This window comes from Mandrillus leucophaeus, unplaced genomic scaffold, assembly GCF_000951045.1.
Source record: "Mandrillus leucophaeus isolate KB7577 unplaced genomic scaffold, Mleu.le_1.0 Scaffold703, whole genome shotgun sequence".
Lineage (NCBI taxonomy): Eukaryota > Metazoa > Chordata > Mammalia > Primates > Cercopithecidae > Mandrillus > Mandrillus leucophaeus.
Genome location: NW_012107620.1, coordinates 406,510 through 412,243, shown reverse-complemented (window position 1 = coordinate 412,243; position 5,734 = coordinate 406,510). Strand labels below are relative to the sequence as shown.

General features: G+C 44.0%; 2 protein-coding genes across 2 annotated transcripts in view; both read left to right on the top strand.

Moving 5' to 3' along the window:
* The window catches only part of MPV17L (MPV17 mitochondrial membrane protein-like), a 274,356-nt gene that overhangs the window by 141,083 nt on the left and 127,539 nt on the right, over nucleotides 1-5,734 (top strand). The window lies entirely within an intron of this gene.
* LOC105528148 (chromosome unknown open reading frame, human C16orf45) overlaps nucleotides 1-5,734 on the top strand; it is a 211,490-nt gene that overhangs the window by 78,217 nt on the left and 127,539 nt on the right. The gene's annotated exons all lie outside the window — the stretch shown is intronic.

The following is a 5,734-nucleotide window of genomic DNA, read 5'->3' as shown; positions in this document are numbered from 1 at the left end:
TGGGGATCAAATTTTAACACGAGATTTGGAGGGGACAGATACTCAGACCATATCAAAAGGGCTTAGCACTTTGTTACTAGGCCTAGAAAGCTTCTCCCCCTTCTCCTGCCTCTTGACCACCATATCTAGCTTCAATGACACTCCTTTTGTGAAATCTCTGATTTCTGCATGGTTAAAATTATGCTCTTCCCCCAACCTCCTTTTTTTATTTTTTATTTTTTTTTGAGACAGAGTCTTGCTCTGCTGCCCAGGCAGAAGTGCAGTGGTGCAATCTCAACTCACTGCAACCTTTGCCTCCTGGGTTTAAGCGATTCTCCTGCCTTAGCCTCCCAAATAGCTGGGACTACAGGCACACACCGCCACAACTTGCTAATTTTTGTATTTTAGTAGAGACGGGGATTCACCTTGTTGGCCAGGCTGGTCTCGAGCTCCTGACCTCAGGTCATCTGCCCACCTTGGCCTCCCAAAGTGCTGGGATTACAGGCGTGAGCCACCACACCTGGCCTCTTTCCCCTCTTTTTAAAAAACGAAGGCGAAATTCACATAACATAGCATTCACCATTTGAAAGTGTACCCTTCAGTGGCATTACGTACATTCACAATCTTGTGCAACCATCACCTCTAGTTCCCAAACATTTTCATCATCCCCTCACCCATTGACCCCTTATCCACAGTAGTCACTGTACGTCAAGGTTTCCCATATCCCATATCCAGCGTGGCTGGATCCAAAGGATCAAATGCCATCAGTAGGACTCAGTTTTTCCATCTTCTGTTGATTCTGCATCTACTTGTGTTGGCTTCACTCTCAGGCAGGTGCTTTCCATACGGTGACCCCAGTGGCTCCAAGCTTACATTAGCTGTCAGGTAGCAATCCTGACAGAGAGAGATCATTTGGTTAGAAGTTTCATTGGAAGTCATGGGACTGAGTATTATTGCTTCAACTTGGATACTTTGCCCACGGCTGAACTGATTACTGTGGTGGGGGAGAGGGGAAGAGGTGGTGGTAGAATATTCTGGTTGGCCAGGTTCTGGGTCATATGTCCATTCCTCCAAATTGCAATCGGAAAATGGGTGTTGGATGGGGCAAGAAAACCGGTGTCATTCAAAGGTCACTAGGCTTGGGGAGCTGGGCTCAGAGACCAGAGGCCTGATCTTGACCTTGTCATCATTTAGCAAATCTCCTGGCCATTCGGGGCTTCACACTTCCTGTCTGTAAATGGGTTTATCACCACTCATTCAAGTCCCAATTATTACCAGTGCTGAGAAACCAATGCTTTCTTTTCCCATCTCGCTTGTGTAATTTCTTCAGAGAAGCATTTGGATGGTCTCTGAACCATTTGTACCTTGAGAAATGGGACCTAGAAATTATGCAGCCGCATTTTATATCCATTCTGGTCATTTCATTAATTGGTTCTGAGACACTATTTATTTCCCCGAGCACCATGCCAAGTATAAACTGCCATTTCCGTCTGTGTTATTGAAGGAAAACAGGGAAAGGCATTTGTGGGTTTTTTTACCCCAGGCCAAAAAAAAAAAAAAAAAAAAAAAAAAAAGCAAACAAACAACAATAAGAAAAACTGAAGTAGAGACCAAAACTGATTTGTTGGTTCCCAGGTTGGCTTAGGCACCATTTTAAGCATATTCCTCTAGTCCCTCCACCTGCAAACTAGTCATTCTTGGGAACTGACCTAGTTAGTGCACAGTGAAGGAAATAAACAGAAATCTAGCAAGTCCATCATTTGAGAGGCCCATGCTGATGATTCAGAGAATATATAAAATGGCAGTTTGGCCAGGCGTGGTGGCTCACGCCTGTAATCCTAGCACTTTGGGAGACCGAGGTGGGTGGATCACCTGAGGTCAGGAATTGGAGACCAGGCTGGCCAACATGGTGAAACCCCATCTCTACTAAAAATACAAAAATTAACTGGGTGTGGTGGCACAATCGCTGGAACCTGGGAGGCAGAGGCTGCAGTGAGCCGAGATCGTGCCACTGCACTCCAGTCTGGGCAACAGAGCACCCACTCGGTTCAGCCAAAAGTGGATATTGTTGAAGGATTCTAGGGTGTCTCAGAGAACACAGGGCCATGGTTCCACTGGAATTCAGGAAGGGGATAGAACCAATTGTGGATCAAGGAGGTCCCTCCCACCACCTCTACCTCTTGAATGTGTTTCTCTCTTCATGTCTCCTCTATTCTTCTAACTCATGGAAGAGTGACAGAAGTCAGGTTAAGACTGGAATCTTAATCTCAGCACCAAAATCTCAGGGAAGGAGCCTACTGGTCCAGCTTGGGCCAGATGTCCACACCGGATCCAATCAAATATGGAGAGGAGATGTGAGTTCCATTGTATCAACATGATCGTGTTAATGGTCCAGAGAAAAGATACTTCTGAGGGAAAAAAAGGCACATGTTACACGGTGATATGAATTAAATTCTAAACTATAGTGAAATATCATTGTCATTTCCACCTCTTTTAAATAAATCTGAGATGGTCTAACCCCTAGCATAGTTCAGTTTCTGGGTCTAGATTACCGGGGTTTGAATCCTGGCCCCAATAGTCGCTGTGTGATCTTAGGCAAATTACTTAACCTGTCTCTGTGCCTTAGTTTTGTCATCTACAAAATGGGTATAATAATATTACTTACCTGACAGGGTGGTTGGGGTCATTAAATGTGTTAATGTAAGTAAAATGCTCAGAACTCTGCCTAGTAAATAGTAAGGTTTAACAAATAGCTATTATTATTACTGTAAAGTTCATTTCATTATGACAGATTATTTTTCAGATTATTCAAAATATAGAAGATGTTTAAAAGGGAATTTCTATGATAATGGGAAAATAGGGCTAAATAACCCTTACTAAGATTGACTATATCATTGCTATTGCCCTTGAATTCTATTATTTGAATTCATATTATTTGAATTCTAGACAGTACTTTTGGCTTACAACCTTAAAAGCTTTAGTAAGGGTTTCTTCTAAACAGCCTTATATAAAATAATAGCAATTCTTGCCATCTTACCTAGCAAGAAAAACCAATTGTTTTATCAAGTTTGCCAGCATAAGATTGGAATTTAAAGCCTTTAATATCTTAGTTTATAAAAGACAAGTTACAGCATGTCTCTTTCCTGGATGTCTCAGAGTTACAGTATCCTTTAGGGCAGGAGTCTGTGAACCTTTGCTTAAAGGGCTGATGGTAATTATTTTTGTCTTTGAGGGCCATATTGTTACCGAAAAGGGGTTCTGATCCAGACCCCAAGAGAGGACTCTTGGATATTGTACAAGAAAGAACTCAAGGAGAATCCAGAGAGTAAAATGAAAGCAAGTTTATTTATAAAGTTTCTTAAGTTATTAAGAAAGTAAAGAAATAAAAGAATGGCTACTCCACAGCCAGAGCAGCAGCTTGGTCTGCTCGACTGATAATACTTAACAGTTATTTCTAAATTATATGTTAAACAAGGGGCGAATTATTCATGAGTTTTCTGAGAAAGAGGTGGGCAATTCCCACAGCTGAGGGTTCCTCCCCTTTTAAGACCTTATAGGGTAAGTGACGTTCCCATGGCATTTGTAAACTGTCCTGGCGCTGGCGGGCGGGTCTTTTAGCATGCTAATGCATTCTAATTAGCGTAGAATGAGCAGTGAGGATGACCAGAGGTCACTTGCATTCGCCATCTTGGTTTTGGTGGCTTTTGGCTGGTTTCTTTACTGCAACCTGTTTTATCGGTTAGGTCTTTGTGACCTGTATCTTGTGCCGGCCTCCTATCTCATCCATGACTTAGAATGTCTAACCTTCTGGGAATGTGGCCCAGTCGGTCTCAGCCTCATTTTACCCAGCCCCTATTCAAGACGGTGTTGTTCTGGTTCAAACGCCTCTGACAGTATGGTCTCTGTCCCGGCTACTCAGCCCCGCTGTAGCACAAAAGCAGTCATCCACAGTACATAAACAAATGGGCATGGATGTGTTCTAATAAAACTTTATTTATAGATGCTGAAATCTGAATTTTTTGCAGTTTTCATGTCATAATCTATTCTCTTTCTTTTGATTCCACGCTGACCCCTTGGCCCCCGTCCAGATATTTAAAAATGTAAAAGCCATTCTTGGCTCATAGGCTGCACAAAAAGAAGTGATGGGCTGGAGATGGCCTTGGGGCCATATTTTTCAGACCCTGCTTTAGGAGGCAGTACATTAGCATTCTGACAGCAGGCAGGGGAGGTACGAGATGACTGTCCACTGCCTCTTGGGTTCTAACACCCCAGATGCATGTTCACCCCCTGCTGCTTCTCGTCATGCATTTCTCTTAAAAGATATGTAGTATTTGTGGGGCTGGGGGCAGTGGCTCACGTCTGTAATTCCAGCACTTTGGGAGGCCAAGACAGGCAGATCACGAGGTTAGGAGATCAAGACCATCCTGGCTAACACGGGGAAACCCTGTCCTTACTAAAAAAAAAAAAAAAAAAAAAAAATTAGCCCGGCGTGGTGGCGGGTGTCTGTGGTCCCAGCTACTGGGGAGGCTTGAGGCAGGAGAATGGTGTGAACCAAGATTGCGTCACTGCACTCCAGCCTGGGCCATAGAGTGAGACTCTGTCTCAAAAAAAAAAAAAAGATATATAGTATTTGTGTGACTCTCTTGGTTTTGTGTAACAGAAAACTCAACCCAAACTGCATATGCAAAAAAAAAAAAAAAAAAAAAACGAAAGTACTGGTTTCTACATTCTAGGGGTGGTTGAGGCAGGAGTCCAAAGTCTATCATCTGTTTATCCCCCAGCTTTTATCCCTTCCATGGGGGCTTTGTTCTTAGGATTCAGGGTTTCTTTTCCCCCAGGGGGTTCACAGCAGAGTTCTGGGTCTGGCTGCTTCTGGTGTGTATCTGATCCTGTATCCATCTGAATCTGAACGGGAAGGGAACACAGTGAGCGCCTTAGGCCACACCTGGGTAGGGTAAGCCCCGTTAAATTTGCAAGTCCTGGGAGTGGCGCACCTGTTGGTTGGTTCCCCAGAGGAAACAGGGTCCTATTACCTAAGAAAGGTGAATGGATGCTGGGAGGCAAATCATCAAATGTCCATCGCATAGGAGGACATCACACTGTGACATTTAGAATCTACACGCCCTGGACAAAATATATGGGGGACCCGCCAGGAACGGGAAATTGCTGTTCCTATTCCCTCTTCTTGGAGAAATTGCTGTCCTCCCGTAGGCAAAATCCCCCTTGCAGGTTCCAGCTTCTTTCTCTTAGAACAGGCCTTCTGGTTTGGCAAGCCCAGTCCCACATCAAGGTTTCGTTCTGGCCTTCTGTGCAGGGTCATGGCACTCGCTTGATTGAAATTTTGTTTGGGGAGGCAATGACTTGAAGAGGTTACAGCCTGGGTCAACCACTCACCACTCTCAGGAGAAGCAGACAGAGCCTAACTTTCTAGCTGGGCTCAAAATAGCTGTTTTCTGACGTGGGTCCTCCATGACTCATGGTGGAGTTTTCCAGGCTCCAGGGCACTGTTGACATTTACTCTGCTCCTCCCACGCCACAGAGTCTAACTTTTTCTATCTTCCTCCAGACATAACTCATCACCTCCAGTTTTTCCCAGGTACACTTCTTTTTCACCCCATTTTTCTTTTATTTTCACTGATCCATTCCAGATACAATATCTATTATTTATTTATTTAGTTATTTAGTTAGTTAGTTAGTTAGTTTTGAGACGGAGTCTCACTCTGTCGCCCAGGCTGGAGTGCAGTGGCGCGATCTC